At 52.1% G+C, this 16,713-nt stretch overlaps 1 protein-coding gene and 1 long non-coding RNA gene across 6 annotated transcripts in view; both read right to left on the reverse strand.

Annotated features, from left to right (window-relative positions):
- The window catches only part of SLC24A4 (solute carrier family 24 member 4), a 171,328-nt gene that overhangs the window by 78,617 nt on the left and 75,998 nt on the right, over positions 1–16,713 (reverse strand). The window contains exon 1 of one of the 4 annotated variants that reach the window (XM_066273897.1): positions 6,489–6,699. The exons of the other annotated variants lie outside the window; for them this stretch is intronic. The gene's annotated coding sequence lies outside the window, so the exon portion shown is untranslated. Of the gene's footprint in view, positions 1–6,488; positions 6,700–16,713 lie in introns of those variants that run through there. 4 annotated transcript variants of the gene reach the window in all.
- Positions 1,742–15,780, reverse strand: LOC136334107 (uncharacterized). 2 transcript variants are annotated; one of them, XR_010731120.1, is made up of 3 exons: positions 15,655–15,780; positions 15,061–15,163; positions 1,742–2,045 (listed from the first exon to the last, which is right to left on the reverse strand). It is a non-coding gene; the product is annotated as an uncharacterized lncRNA (long non-coding RNA). The 2 variants fall into 2 exon arrangements; XR_010731121.1 differs by lacking the exon at positions 1,742–2,045 and adding an exon at positions 10,995–11,228.

The raw sequence follows: 16,713 nt of genomic DNA on the forward strand, positions 1-16,713 counted from the left end.
TTTGGCTCAAGACTGGCCCGAACTTTATCCAGAAAAGTTGGGGGACCCTGATACATGAGGTCCCGTTTCCAGGACCTCAAACTCCAACCAGACCTCTTCGAGCTACAGAGACTGCTGTGTTGAACTAATTTGGGGTGTGGGGTAGGGAGGGGGCTAACTGCTCATGATGGCCTGAGGACAGGTGGGGGGCACTTCCCAAAGACTGATGCTCCCCCTCCAGTGTGGAGGTGTTGACCGAAAGCTGCCCCCAGAGGACTGTGTCAGCCCGACCACAACGGCTGTGTGGCCCCCAGAGGACTGTGTCAGCCCGACCACAAGGGCTGTGTGTGTCACTTCCATCCCAACCATCTCCAGAAGCAGGGATGTCTTCTCAACACTCTCAACCTCCACCGGGGCCCGGAGGCCACCTGATAAAGACGGCAGAGCCGAGATGGAAGGAGCCTGGGTCCCTGGGTCACGCAGGCTCCCTGCTGAACACTCACACTGGATTATTATGGACGTGAAAGATAACCTTCTACTGGGGGAAGATACTGAGAGTTGGGGGCTCCTCTGTGATTATCATCCTAACTAACCTTCAAAGAAATAACATTTTCTGATCTTTCAAGAACACACCTCTCACACAGCCCTGAAGCTCCCACCTCTATTAGCTGTAGGTAACGTGAAGGGTTGGATGTTCTCATGGCTGTACCCAAGGATATACACTCAGCAAAGGGAAAAAGTTTAAACCCTCGATATGTGACTCGGTATATTTCAGGACGATCATGATTAGAAAGTGGACGGCCACACTGAGTTGTGACCACACTTAGTACTCAATAATCCTGCCTGTCTCACACAGGTCCTTTAGAAGCCAGGGTAACCAATTTCATGTCTTGTTCATGACATACAGTTTACCTATTCCAGCGGGCATTAATCTTGGGCAACAGCTTTGCCCTTGTGCGTTGAAACAAGAGTAAAGCTGATAAACGCTACTTGAGGACCACAATCAAAAAAACGATAAAGTGCTTAAATGTATAGAACAAATCCATTGCTTCTTTCAGGCATCATCAAGGAAATCAGGCAATGGGCCTAGATGCATTTGCATATTGTTTTCACAGGGCATTGTGCTAACAGGAAAACAGAATGGGTTTTGTTATCAGTGGTTGCCTTTGAACTTTGGTCTGCACTCAGGAAAGGCAGGAGTGTTTGAGGAGAGAACTGCACATGGACAGGGCAGAGAAGCCTGTCAGCTCCCCATGCTTCACACCTACAGAACCACCTGGTTGGCTGGGCAGACACAAATCCTGGGAAATTTGCAGAGTTAGCAGCAACTCAAACAGGGCACAGAGAGGTTAGGTAACTAGCCCAAGGCCACACAGTATACTACACATTTGGGATTTGCATCCGTGCAGTCTGGGTGTTGAACACAATATCTTTGCCACTATATGACTATCACTATATGATACTGGTAAGGGGGGCATGGCCTTCCAAAAGCCCCTTTGTGAGGCTTTCTGTGACTCTCCCAGGTATATGGAGGTGTCCCTCTAAGTCAGGGGTCCCCAAACTTTTTACACAAGGGGCCAGTTCACTGTCCCTCAGACCGTTGGAGGGCTGGACTATAAAAAAAAACTATGAACAAATTCCTATGCACACTGCACATATCTTATTTTAAAGTAAAAAAACAAAACGGGAACAAATACAATATTTAAAATAAAGAACAAATTTATTTATTTATTTATTTATTTTTTCACAAGGACAGAGAGAGAGAGTTTGAGAGAGGGATAGATAGGGACAGACAGACAGGAACAGAGAGAGATGAGAAGCATCAATCATCAGTTTTTCGTTGCAACACCTTAGTTGTTCATTGATTGCTTTCTCATAGGTGCCTTGAAAGCGAGCCTTCAGCAGACCAAGTAACCCCTTGCTTGAGCCAGCAAAGCTGGTGAGCTTTTTCTTTTTTTTTTTTTTTGCTCGAGCCAGATGAGTCCACGCTCAAGCTGGCGACCTCGGGATCTCGAACCTGGGTCCTTCCGCATCCCAGTCCGACACTTTACCCACTGCACCACCACCTGGTCAGGCAAGAACAAGTAAATTTAAATCAACAAACTGACCAGTATTTCAATAGGAACTATGTTCCTCTCACTGACCACCAATGAAAAAGTGCCCCTTCCAGAAGTGCGGCGGGGGCCAGATAAATGACTTCAGGGGGCCGCATGTGGCCCGCAGGCCATAGTTTGGGGACCCCTGCTCTAAGTCCTTCTGTCTTCTGCACACAGATCAACACCAGCTGCTGTCAAATAGTACTGCGAATGTTTCTCTTTCCACCTCCACTTTCAGGCCATTCTAGCCCACAGGGTGCCTAGAATTAAAAAAAGCTGGCCCTTCCTCAAGACGTTTTGCTCCCATCTACTGGAATACTGTCATAATAAAGAGTCAAATCAACAATGTCTATGTTTTGCATGGCGCCCTCTAGGGGTGTACAGTGCACAACCTGCACAGCTGCATACAGTGACCTATTCCCAGACAGACCTTCAGCACAAGCCCTTGAGGACAGTATTTTATTTTCTTATTTGTTTTGAGAGAGGCAGGGAGAGAGAGACAGGCACATCGAGCTGCTCCTCCAGGTGCCGTGACTGGGGAACCAAACAGGTGACCTCCGCGCTCTGGGGTGATGCTCCAGCTGACTGAGCTATCTGGCCAGGGCTTAATGTCTTGTTTTTTCTTTTTTTAGAGACAGAGAGAGGAAGACAGAGAGAGAGTGGAGGGGGAAGGGAAGCATTCATTTGTTGTTCCACTCAGTCGTGCACTCACTGGTTGCTACCCGTGTGTGCCCTGACCAGGGATCAAAACCATAACCTTGTCGTTTCGAGACAACGCTCCTAACCAACTGAGCTCACTGGTCAGGACCCAGTATTTTACTTTTCTATTTCACACCAACAGCTCCTAGCACAGCGCCAGGCACACAAATAGGGTGCAATCAACTTTTGTTGATGTCAACTGCAAGTCCTGCTGGGTAATAACTCTGAGAGGCAGGTGACTTCTGACTTTTCCTTATGAGCCTGTGTGATGAGACTGGAGCCCTTTCTCTTCATTGTTTCCTCCTGCCCTGGCGATGCAAGGACTTTCGGTTCCTAGGTCTCTTCCTGCCCTGGCGATGCAAGGACTTCCGGTTCCTGGGTCTCCTCCTGCCCTGGCGATGCAAGGACTTCCGGTTCCTGGGTCTCCTCCTGCCCTGGCGATGCAAGGACTTCCGGTTCCTGGGTCTCCTCCTGCCCTGGCGATGCAAGGACTTCCGGTTCCTGGGTCTCCTCCTGCCCTGGCGATGCAAGGACTTCCGGTTCCTGGGCACCGTAGGGTGTGAGTGCCTCCCACTCTACGAAGTGGAGTTAGTTTCAAAACAATCCTTTCCACTTTGGCTTTCACACCCCCACTTCCCAACTTCTGCTCTCAAGTGGGAGCTGGCAAAAGTACCAATGAGAGTTGAGATTTGTTTCCTGCCTTTCTCCAATAACTCTTCAAACATGCGTGTTTACACCAGGCATCAAGGGTGTTGACAAAAGCTCTAACTTACATTTGCAAAGATTGTGTCTCCTACTAAACCCCAGATCGCACAGAAATAAACCAGAACAGGCAAGGATAACGGGGGACCCACGCTCCCAGGTTGCTTTTAGGCCTGCCAGAAAAAAAACCCCACTGAACTGACTGGTTGTTGCAGCTAATTATGACATGGACTCCCGTTACAGGTGAGTATGTGCTCAATTATATTCAGTTCAGTACTTCCCCAGGGAGGGTGGATGGTCCTAGTGAGTAAAAGGTGCCACACCCTGTGTGGTCCAAAGGAGGTGACTGTGGCCAGAGCTTTCCAGTCAAGTCCCATCGAGTCTCCTCTCCCCTGGTTTACCTGTTCTCTGGGCGGGTGGTGGGTGTGTGTCCCCCAACTCTGAGCCAACATCTGATTTTTTCCATCTTATCGAGTTACCAAAATTACAGATCATTAACAGAACACCACCTGTTCCAACATATTGGTACTTTATTTAAAATTGTAATTGTGTCCCATCCACTCTTCACTCCTCCCCGACCCCCAGATTAAACGAGGCAAGCTCTCCTTCTCTGCAAAGCTTTTCTTTGTCTTTCTTTTCTCTTTCTTCTTTTTTATATTTACTTTTTTGCAAGATAGAGAGGAAGGGAAAGAGATGAGAAGCATCAACTGGTAGTTGCGGAACTTTTAATTGTTCATTGATTGCTTCTCATACGTGCCTTGACTGGGGGGCTCCAGCCAAGCCAGTGACCCCTTGCTCAAGCCAGCTACCATGGGGTTATGTCTATGATCCCATGCTCAAGTGGGTGAGCCTGTGTTGAAGCCGAATGAGCCCGTGCTCAAGCCAGCAACCTTAAGGTTTCAAACCTGGGTCCTCAGCATCCCAGAACAACTCTCTATCCACTGCACCACCACCTGGTTCAGGCTCTGCAAAGCTTTCTTTATGGCCACATACAACTCTCTTCTCTTAACTACATTTGCAATTAATAAATTTCACTGCAATTATCTTAACTGACCAACCAATAAGATAAAAATTCTCCCTGTAGGCCCTGGCCAATTGGCTCAGCAGTAGAGTGTCAGCCCAGCATGTGGAAGGCCCAGGTTCAATTCCTGGCCTGGGCACACAGGAGAAGCACCCATCTGCTTCTCCACCCCTCCTCCTCTCCTTCCTCTCTCTCTCTCTTCCCCTCTCGTAACCAAGGCTCCACTGGAGCAAAGTTGCGCGAATGCTGAGGGTGGCTCCATGGCCTCCATCTCAGGTGCTAGAATGGCTCCAGCTGCAATGGAGCAACGCCATTGCATCACCGCCTGGTGGGCATGCTGGGTGGATCCCGGTTGCGGGGAGCATGCGGGAGTCTGTCTGACTGCCTCCCAGCTTCTAACTTCGGAAAAATACAAAAAAGAAAACAATTCTCCCTGGAGAATATGCTGGGGGGGGGTTATTAAAGGAGGAGATGACCAGCTCCTGCAACGCCCTGGGAGTCAGCTGAGCCCCAGCCCATCGCTGCAATGTAAAGGCGGATGGAAGCAACTGAAGATGCTCCAAAGATTCACAGCTGCTCCCAGAAGACAAGAAAATGACTTTCTATCGAAACACAGGGCAACATCTAGCTTAAAACGTCAACACCACGAAATACCGATTCCTCTCCAGTTTACACCTTGCCTATGAAAAGTAGCAGTAATATCATGTTATTTTCTCTCCAAATTTTGTGAAGCTCCAACTGCCTTTTCCCAGTTTCCCTGCAGTATATTCATCGTGCCCCTTCTTCCTGGAGAAGACAAGCATCAGATCTGGTTGCTGCCAATCCGAACTGTCTGTGATCCTCCTGTCCAATGGGAACGCTTTATCCCATCTAGTAGGTGTCAAACGCAAGGTCAGAGCCACCTACCTAAGCAAGTTGATGGCAATTCAGACCCCCCACAGAAGGACATTTGTAACTCAGTGTGCATGAAATTAACAACATGTTATTTTCGAGAACCCCGGTCTAGAGAACTCTGTATCCTACTGAAAACGCATTTTAAGATCAATTGAGCCTGAATAAACGAACCATCCTCTCCCCAGGTAGTTCATGAATGTGCTGGCATTTAAATGTCACCCAGCAAGGCTCAGCAGGATCAGGTTGCTAAGATTGTTAATTAAGATCCTGAACCTCAGCCCTGGCCAGTTAGCTCAGTCGGTTAAGGGGACCATCCCGAAACAACAAAGTTGTGGGTTCCATCCCTGGTCAGGTCAGGGCACGCACGGGAAGCAAGCAAGGAACGCATGACTGAGTGGAACAGGAAATGAATGCTTCCCTTCCCTCTCCTCTCTCTCTCCCTTTCACTCTCTGTCTCTCTGAAAATAAAAAAGAAATTAAGCCCTGGCCGGATAGCTCGGATGGTTGGAGCATCATCCTGAAGTGCAGAGGTTGTCAGTTCAATTCCCCGGTCAGGGCACACACAGGAGCAGCTCAGTGTCCCTGTCTCTCTCTCTCTCTCTCTCTCTTCCTCTAGATAGATAGATCCTGAATATCGCTGGAATCCCCCTGGGAGGCCACAGGTTCATCCTCAAACACTGTATAAACACTGTATAATTACCAAGCGTGTCGCATGCCCTGGTCCAGGAGGCTCTCGTCCTGGCAAAGAAGCAGTCACTGAGTAAGAAAGGGCCACCCCGTGGGAAAGACAAGTGTCCCTTCTGTGGTGACTCCATCTTGCGTAGCTGTCTCCCTCCAGATGAGTCTCTGCACCTGGTTCGGCCCTGCCCCCTTCCCACCTTGGAGAGCATCACAGGGGCATGTTGGAGCCCACCAGGTGGGACTGATGGGAGGGAACCTCTCGGGTCCACGGCAAGCCAGGGACTGAGGCTAACAAGGTTTTTTCTTAGGACACGGAAAGCTTCAGGAAGGAGGAGGTGATGCCAGCGAGACTGGGCCTTGGAGGCCGGCCCAGTCTGTGCCTCTCCCTTCCCTTCCTCCACCCCCCACAGTCCTACCAGCTTTTCTTCCAAAGCGGTTCCTGCGTGCCCACTTCTCCAGCACTTGGTGCGATGCCGCTGCCAACCTCGCTGCTTAGCCCTGCTGTCTCCCTCTGAGGAGGCATGCCAGGCCATTCCTCAGAGGCCCTCAGTGCCCCTGCTGCCCCGGGGATGAGGCCCTCCTCAGCGTGGCACTGGGCCAACCCCTTTGTTGCCAACTGGCTTCCAGCTACTGGTTCACCAACCACAATGGCCCATGTAGATATTTATACTAACTGAAGTATGCAAACACCAGGGATGTTAAAAAACAACAGAAACGAGGCCTAGATTGGATGTGTGGATCTAAAAGGAAGAACAGCAATGGCCTGCCCCCCTCCTGGCCCAGCCCCGAGCCAGGGCCCAGGGTGCAGGGTTTGTGACGGGGTCTGGCCGCATGTCCCCTGCTTCGGCTGCATGGTCATGAGGAGTCGGCTGGGCTCCCGCTGCCACATGTCAAGTTTTCTGATTCAGGACTGCATTGGAGTCAAATCTGACTTACTCTATGAATTCTAAATATCTACGTCATTTGCTTCTATTTTTAGGGTGAGAAACATAATATAAAGGTAGATAAAGCCTCGCTACCAGATGGGCTCTTACTTTTATTAAATCCCACTTACAGCGTTAGATCATCACAAGCAAAACATGCAGAGACGTCCTTTCCTTCCAGAACATGGCCCTGCCTGCACAGGTCCAGCCTGGCGTGCGGTATCTCTCAGGACCCCTGTCCTGCTCACAATCTCTGGCCACTGTGACCTCCTCCACGCTTTGCTCATGTCCCCACCCCACCCCTCTTGCTAACTTAAATCCCCCTTGTGTTCAGACTGTGCCCTCCTCCAGGACACTTGGGCAACCGCTGTCACGCAAGCCCTCTTCCCCCTCCCCGAACGGGAGAGAGAGCACTAAGGCTGGGTGGGTGTCATGGAAGCCGCCTTTGGCTCCTCACAGGCTTGTTTTCCAGCCACAGACAGACACCCAAATAGTTCCAGGCCGAGATTGCTCAATCAGCCACAGATGGCGGCTCCACATGGTGACTCAGGGACTCCTCCCAACGCCACCCAGCCGGGAGAAGCCAGGCAGGAGCTGGAGGAGCGGGCACAGAGGGAGGCTCATTCTCCGTGGGCTTCTGAGAACAGACACCTCTGCATTCCAAATGCCAATTTAGGATTTCCCACTGGGCTGTATTTCACACCATCCTCCAACCTCAGAGCGACTGAACAGCCCCTTAAACAGCCACAGCAGAGGGGGCGGAGCCTTTCCCTTTTCCCATAATGCTTCTCTACAGAAGACTTTATAAGCGGTTAAAACTCAGAGATCAAGAACATGTATACTCTCTTCCTACAGCTTCTTACCAGACTAAGAGAAAATGCTGTCAGTAACTTAAAGGCAGGAGCTGGAGGCTCGTGCTCATCAGACTCTCCGGAGATGGAGCCCTATAACCCTGTGTGTCATAGTCTCTGATTCTCATCTATTCACTGGCAGAAAAGGGGCCTGCGGGAGGGTGGGGGGCGCCATGACTAGAGGGGGGTGACCACAGATTCGGGAAGCCATTCGAATGCCCCATTAGATCTGTCAACATGGCCTCACCACTCAACAGACCGCTGCACAAACAAGAAAAATTCTGACCACCGAAGAAAGAGAAATGAAAGGGTAAAATACCAAGTCAGGCACGCTCTATACAACACCTGCCCGACCACAGGTCAAGAGCCCCGGGATTAAACTGTTACAGCACAGCCGCCGTCGGTGTGGCTTACCACGTCGAGCCATAGGAGGTCACAGAAAGTTGCATCCCTAGATTTGGTCTCCATCCCCTTCTGCATGTTTTCTGCACCCTAGTCTTTGATCAGGAGCACGGGTCCCCACACCCTTCATTTTTCTATTTACCTTTTCACACGTGGTCCATAAAGGGCGAACACAAGAGTGTCTGGGGACTCACCCAACCTCATCAGCCCACATGTCCCAGTGGACAAAGGATTCCATGATGGAAACAAAGCATCACCACACCAAGTAGGGGGTGGGGTGGGTGAGGAGGCAGGGGTGTGCTTTACTCAAATGAAAATATGCACAAGTCTCAGTCTAACTACAGGCCAACGGGAACCCCAAGCCGCGGATGTGGCTAATGCTTACCCTGGGACGCAAGGACCCGACCAGGCGAACAGGCCGCGAAGCCACCCTCCACACCTACAGGTGTGCAGCTGGCATCGCCTCATGCAGAATCCCGGATCAAGTTCCAGAAACTCACTCATTTTAGTTTGCAAATAAAAAGTCTTAGCAGAGCAGCCCTGAATTGCTAGCTCAGGTAAAAGTGACCCTTGGCAATTTCTGCAAATAAAGTTTTTGGAGCTAGTCGTCAGTACAAAAACCAGGGAGGTATTTTAATTTGTTTGTTTTGGGGGGGTGTGGGGGGCTCTGGTCTGTCAGGAGGCCCACTAAATCTTCCAGTTAAGCCACAGACCCTGCTCTGAGAATCGCCGACCCAGAGAGACCTATCCAGGGTCAACGTTCAGAACCTGACCACCTTACTTATGCTGGAGGCCACGCAGACTCTTCCCCACCTACCTGCAACCCTTTGATTCTTCTGTCCTGACTCCACTGTCACTCAAGCTGTCTGGCAGTCAAGTGGGGAGCTACCCCAAGGCGTCGCTGAATTGGTACCTTGCTTCCTTTGGGCAGAAGAGGCCGGGAAATTTGTCGTGAAAGCAGAAGAGCCTGAACTGATTGAGGAGAATTCACTTCCTTTCCCACTCTACCCATCATGTGAAATTTAACAACATCCATACAGAATATGGAGATGGTACTGCTGATAACTTACATGATGTGTGTGTTCAGTGTATTCATGGTCCAGAGTAGTTTTACATGTTACGCGAAGAATAACCAAAATTTCTACTGGAGTGACATCATCTGATCAGAGTGTCTTTAACGATCATTTTGGACAAAATTTCATGTAGGATTACAGTAGGAATAATATTACAATTGCAACAATTTCCCATCTGGATTCCCCTTTTTTTTTTTACTGCTTGCAGAAGGCTGCATTTAAAAATATTACAAATGGATGTGATTTCCCCAAACGCAGAAAAACACTCTAATTTATAAAGAGAACAACAAATCAGCAAACTGTGAGGGTTAAAGATACAGGAAAACTGGGGATGACGGCACCGTTCCTATGAAGAGCTCGTCTTGGAACGAGACAGGAACCGTCACCGGGTCCCCTACGCCTGGCCAGCCCCGTTTCAGAGGCCGCGCATCCACACGGGACAAGCTCCCTACACCCTGGGCGCTGCAGGATTCCCTGGTCATCAGGACAACGCCAGAAACTCCTGGAACCTCCACACATCCCTGTTCCTTAGAGACCTCCAGAGGGGGTACTGCCCACCGAGAGTCAGAGTCTACGAGGGACAGACAGAAAAAGTCGGTCTTCACTGATCGTTTCTCCCTTCGACTCTTCGCACAACTCTGAACCAACTCAGAGGCCTCTGTGATCCTGTCCCGGAGGCGCCTGGGTGCCCACCTCCCACTCCGAGGCCCTCGTCAGTGGGTGGCCCTGAACGTGGACTCTAGCTGAACAGTAGGACACACGAAGCAACCAACAAACCTGGAATCACGAGTCCACTTCCAGCCACCACCCAGAGGGGGGCTGTCGCCCGATATGTAAATTAAGGTGTTGTTTGTGATGGATACAAACAGAGCCATCAGGACCTGGACATCTTAGAAGGTAAGTGGCAGGCAGAAGGGTCATCAGCATGAAATCAAGCAAGGCTGACAAAATCCAGGGACTCAAGAGAAAAGGAAGACAATCTACCTTTGTATCTTCTTTCAATAATCCTAATATTATAAATGAGATCACCACCCAATGTGTTTTTCAGACCAAGACATGCTAGTTTTTCTGTACCCTAATCAGTAAATCCAGAAAGCCTGCCTCACTTCTAGAAAATTACGCTGACCCAAGGCTCCATTGGAGCAAAGATGGCCCGGGCGCTGGGGATGGTTCCTTGGCCTCTGCCCCAGGTGCTAGAGTGGCTCTGGTCTTGACAGAGCAACGCCCCGGAGGGGCAGAGCGTCGCCCCCTGGTGGGCGTGCTGGGTGGATCCCGGTCGGGCGCATGCGGGAGTCTGTCTGACTGTCTCTCCCCGTTTCCAGCTTCAGAAAAAATACAAAAAAAAAAAAAAGAAGAAGAAAATTACGCTGACAATGTTGAAAGAGAAGTTCATTCGAGTCAAGAGAGCCCTGGGGAGGAGGAAAGAGCTGTTAGAGAAAGGCGCTGTCCAAAGTGTCCCACTCGCAGCCAGAGCTGCTGCCGATGGTTCGGCCTGGGCCCGGGCTCCTTGGGAAGAGCGGGCAGCAGAGGGAATGTGAAGCCGGGGTCACCGCGGTTGCTCTCGCGTGGGGTCTCACGTGCAGCTGCTGTCAGATGTCAGCTGAAGTTGCTGTCTGTCATCTGAAGGCTCAGCTGGGACGGACGCCCACAACAGTGCGTTCACATGGCTGGCGGTTGACACTGGCCATTGGCCAAGAGCCCAGCTGGGGTTGCCGCATGGAATGTCTCCAGTGTCACTTGGGCTGCTCGGAGCACAGCAGCTGGGCTCTGAGAGGGAGAGTCCCACGAGCTGCCGATGGAGCCACAAGGCTTCTTGTGACCTAGTCTCGAAGTCCAGAATCTCTCTTCTGCCACATTCAAGTGGTCGAGAAAGTCACTAGGCCAGCCTAGATCCACGGAGAAGGGACCTGATGGTGGAGGGGACATGATGGAGGAGTGTCATGGTCACACTGCAGAAGAGCAGGTGAAACAGGAGATACACAACCACCACCCACACCTGCCAGGTCCACATACCGTTTTAGGCACTTGGGGTGAAGGGGTGTGGACAGTGGTGAATCAGACAGACAGACAGTCAGACAGACTCTCTATGTGGAGCTCACTTCCAGAAGCCTGCGATAATGGGTCCCAAGACAGACTTTGGGAAAATCACAGTTCAAGTGGTAATGACCACACCGGGCCTCATCCTGGGGCACAAGAGTTGCACTGGGACACATACAAAACCTGCAGACCAAGCCTGATGGAAGATCTGGAGCTTTTGCAGTGAAATTCAGAGCTTGATGGGAATGGCAGTGTCTCTTCTCCCCCCGCCTCTCTCTCCACTCCATTCCCACGTGCGGAGGACATGGTCAGCTGCCCTCAAAAGGCTGTGGCTTGCTCTGCCAGTGAAGAGTCATTGCTGAGAAGTAACCGTCCAGCCAGGGACACTTCCCAGGGCCCCTTGCATTTAGGTGGGGCATGCGACCAGCTCTCCGTGGGGGAAGGACTATATGTGTCCTTTCAGGCCAACTGTGCCAAGCATCAGGAGTGTTCATTCCACCCCTCTTCTTTTCCCATCCGCTGGGTGAACGTGCAAAATGCAAAGCCCTAGAGAGACAAGGCCATAGATGGAAGCAGACCAGGTCCCTGAATGACCATGTGCAAGAAGCTCCCCCAGCGGGAACGCTCCCTGGAGTGCTACACAGTGAGAAGCAAACGTTTCCTGTGCTGAGACGCTGAACTATGAGGGTCTGCTATGCTAGCTGGCACCCTTTCTAATACTGCACCTCCTTCTGGTCGTGGCCAACTTGAGGTTCCTAAAACAGTGTCGTTTTCCCTGGCAGACTTGGTATCTATGCCACTTCTATAAAACAAACAAACAACGACACTGCAGGCTTGTCTGGTGACAGTGTAGTGATGCAGGTGGTCCAGGAAGGCGCAAGAGTCTACGGGGCAGCCCCGCCCCGTCTGGGCCGGAAGACAGAGTACGGCCACAGAGGATGCTTTATCATCTTTGTGACTGTTCTTATTTCAGATTCCTGGTAGTAGAGAATAAAGTTTCAGAAAACATTTTGAGAAAAGGTTTTGTTGGATCTTAAGGATGAAAATGAACTGGAGGAAGAGTCCTGTTCTAACCAGGGAGAAGGGGAGTAAAATTAAGGTAGAAGTGTTGAATGTTTAAAGATGTCATAAATGTAATAAAGGCTGACGGGCTAGTGAGACCGAGTGGGAGGCCAGGAACAAACAGGTTCTGGGCGGCAGTCACCGTGCCCTCTCTGCTCAGGGGAAGGTGAGATGGCGTGGGCACACCTTGGCTGAGCGGAGAGATGTTCTCCCCTGGGAGGGAAGCAGGAAACTGTCAACCTGGGCTGCAAGACCAGTGGGGACAGCAGTGAAGACACCCCAGGCTGAAGAGTCACAGGCTCAAGAGAAGCAAGGGAGGTCTGAAAAGAGGGAGGAGGGAGGAGGGATAAAGGAAGAAAGGGTGGAGGGAGAAGGGATGGAGGGATGGAGGAATGGAGGGATGGAGAGAGGAGGGATGGAGGGATGGAGGGATGGAGGGATGGAGGAATGGAGAAAGGAGGGATGGAGGGAGAAGGGATGGAGGGATGCAGAGAGGAGGGATGGAGGGATGGAGGAATGGAGAAAGGAGGGATGGAGGGAGAAGGGATGGAGGGATGGAGGGATGCAGAGAGGAGGGATGGAGGGATGGAGGGATGGAGAAAGGAGGGATGGAGGGAGAAGGGATGAAGGGATGGAGGGAGGAGGAAGGAGGAAGTAGAAGAGGGAGGAGAAAGGAGAGGAGGAAAGAGGAAAGAGGAAGAAGAGAAGGAAGGAGGAAAGAGAGGTAGGAGGAGGGATGCAAAGACCTTGCAAGGGGCTGGAGAAGAGAAAGTACCAACTTGCCCTGCATGGACATCAGCTGGCACAGACTGACTGGGCAGAGGAGGCGGGTTCAGAAGGCAGACAAGCCCGGGAGAACTCCAGGTGAAGAGGGTGCAGGGGATGCAGGAGCCCAAGGGGAAGGAAGATCTGAGCAGCACGCTCAGGGCCACAGGGATCACAGAGGAAACGGAAACTTGCTAATGAGGCAGTGAGGCCCTGGGGAAGGAGCACTGGCTGGGCACAGGGGCGTGGCTTTGCCACCCAGGAGCCGGGCCATGTGGGCCAGGGTCAACATGTGAGTCCCAGAACCATCGCCTGGAGCTGGCAGACGAGCAGATGGGCAAGGACGCCTCCTTGGTGCCAACAGAGGAACGGGAAGTGTGGCATCCCTGCCCCACAACTCTACAACTGTAGACACTAAGTGGCTTGTGAGCCAAGAGGCTGTGCCATTGGTTCAAGTGCAGCCCTGAGGACAGGTGCCCCCTGTCAATGCCTGGGGGCCTTCTTTGAGTGAAAAATTTGGAAGTCAATCATCGGGAGCTTCAAAACACCAAAGAGGACATGGTCCCCGGCCTGCGCTCCGGCAGCCACGGAACCACAGCCTCACTCTGAGTCCTGGGGAGACCGGCCAGTGTGACGGGGCCTCGCCTGAGCACCTCTGCACTCCCCAGCCTAAGCCCCCGCACACGGGTCCTTCTGGGGTCTCTCAAGGTTTATCAAGGCAACCGCAGAGGAAAACAGTACAGGAACGGGGTACCAGCAGGGCCGGGAGTGTTGACCCCAGTGCAGGCCATAGAGGGTGCACTGTGTCTGAGGGAGTTTAAAAATACTGTGGCGAGTCCTCAGAAAATTCAACCTAGAATTACCGCTTGATCCGGCAATTCCACTCGTGGGAATGTACCCCAAAGAACTGAAAGCAGGGGCTCGAGCAGAACGAATAGAAACAAGGTGGCACGGACAGGTGAAGGAATATCATTTGGTCCTTCACAAGGAACGAGTACTGACACGTGCTAGACCACGGATGAGCCCTGAGGACACTGTGCTAAGTGAAATAAGCCTGTCACAAAGAAACAAACACTGGACGACTGCACTCTGTGAGGCCTCCAGGGTAGTCACATTCCTAGAGACAGCGAGCAGGGCGGGGCTGCCCGGGGGCTGTGAGAGTGAGTGTGTATCGGGTACGGAGTTTAGGTTTGGGAAGATGGGAAATTTCTGAGGAAGGATGCTGGTGATGGTTGCGCAACAATGTGAATGCACTTAACCATGGCTAATGTGGTAGATTGGATAGTATGCATATTTTTCTACAATAAAAAGTAATAATGAAAGCTGGCTTTCTTATAGTCACCAGCAATTTTAGACCACATCAGTGGTAAAAAAATACTCTCTGGAGACAGGTCCCTGCCACCACGCCCCCATTCGCAGCCCCGGAACCCCACCGCTCCCGCTGTGCGCATCCTCCCTCGGACCCTGCAGGAGGGCACAGGAAGCCGGTCTATGGGGACTGCAGACAGACCCCCCAGGGGCCAGGGAGAGTAGGGAGGATGTGGGAGCCTCTCAAACGTCCTCCGTGAAATGCATTTGCCCTCCCAGATGCCTTCCAGGACACATCTTCCCAGCCACGGAACCGCCCCCACCCCAGGTCCCCCCGCCCCGGACCACCTGGAATTTCAGCACACAGAATGAACCGAGCCTCAAGGGCAGGGTCACAGGCCACGCCTGGGCAAGTTACCCTGCCCAGAAGTCCTAGTTCTGTCCAGATAAGCTGCTTACACTCCAAACACAGATTACTGGAAACATCAAACAAACCCCTTCCGAGGTTGGCTTAAATAATACTAATTCTGATCAACAACAGGTACCACGGATCACTTGAGAGCTTACCGTGTGCCAGGCCTTATGCGGAAAGCTACCCCATCCCCCACGACAGGAGGCAGGGTCTGTCTTGCTCACAGCTGGGTCTCGGGCGCCCTGCTGCCTGTCGGCACTGGAGAAATTGTTCAAGAAAGTTAAGTGGTTTTTGTGTGTTCCGATAATCCGCCCGGTGACCTCGGGAGGCAGGTTAGATCCTATTCTACAGCTGGGGAGCTTGAGGCATGAAGGGTTCACAGCTGCCTTGCCCAGGGGCCCGGGAGTCATGCCAGACCCCTCTCTTCCCAACACCACTTGGTGCTGGTTACACCATTCCCGGCCACACATGACCCACAAGGCTGCCCACCTCCCACAATATCCTCGCCCACTGACCCAGAAACACCTACCAGAGGGGACAAGATGAAACACCTACTTCTAGGCCTCTAAGAACGGGCATTGGAGTCTGAAAATTCCCCTTCTGAAGGATCTCACGGGTATTTCAGATGGTCCCCCAACCCCCCACAGTTGGTGCAGGGTCTAGCACCCTCACCAGATGGGTGCTGCCTTGGGATCTGAGCACCCAGAGCCTGGTCATCTGGAAGCCCCTCCTCCTCCATACCTGCTCACCTGTGCTGCGCTGTCGCAGAGGCAGGTCCCCAACCCCCTCCCCTCTCCTCACCCAGCCTGGGAGGTAGGACATCAATTTCAAGAAGAGCAGAGCAGGCTGGGAGAAAGGGACATGGGAGACGAGACGAGCAGACCCTGTCCCTGAGACGCTGCAGCTCAGTTTAGCTGGGAGGCAGAGCTACACCCAGAGCACGTGGTGCCAGCTCTCCTGGGGCCTGGGACGGCCCGAGCTGTTCCCAAGCAGCCGCGGGAGCTGGCTTGCAGAAGCCCTGGGTGTGCGTCTAAACGGCGCCCTGTGACCTTGCCCTCCAGCCGAGCTGCTTTCCCCTTTGGGGATGGGAACTACCTGGCAGACCCCGCCCCGTACTTCGTAAGACCCAGCTCCTGGGAGCCGGAGACAGTGTCTCAGCAGCGATGCCCAGGGTTGAGGCATAATCCAAGCTGGGCAGGACCGACCAGACAGCAGCTCCAGCAAAGAAGCAGCAGCCCACACTCACCAGGCACTTGCCGTTTCTCAGGCATGGCTCTAAGTCTCATGTGTTGCTTCCTTTTTTTTGCTCAGAAGAACCTTATTTCTTCGGTGCTATCCTAATTACATTATTCCATTACACTGCCGTTGGGGAAATGTAGGCACAGAGAGGTTAAGTCGCCCACCTGAAATCGCACAGCTAGCACGAGCAAGAGCCAAGATTGACAGCCTCGCAGCCTGTCTCACCAAGCTCAGAATCCGAAATATTACTCTCTTCTTAGCAGATGGGAGTGGGGGTGGAGGCAGAGAGGAGCCAGATCCTTTCTTTCTCTGCATCCTGCCAATGGGTCACTTAGTAACCATCCCTCTATAAACCATCTTCAGAGACGGAGAGGTAGAAACGTTCACCCATCACACCGCAGCCGGCAAGGGTCATGTTCACTGCTGACCCATGAGGGTGCAAACACGCCCCACCACATGACCCCCAACTTCCCTTCCCAAGCTGGTGCCCGCCCTCTTCCTGGGTCCTACTCTGGCCCAGCTAAGGGCCCCCAAGTTTCCGAGAAAGCTGCACTTTTTGTGCCTTTGTT

Source organism: Saccopteryx bilineata, chromosome 4 (assembly GCF_036850765.1).
Source record: "Saccopteryx bilineata isolate mSacBil1 chromosome 4, mSacBil1_pri_phased_curated, whole genome shotgun sequence".
NCBI lineage: Eukaryota > Metazoa > Chordata > Mammalia > Chiroptera > Emballonuridae > Saccopteryx > Saccopteryx bilineata.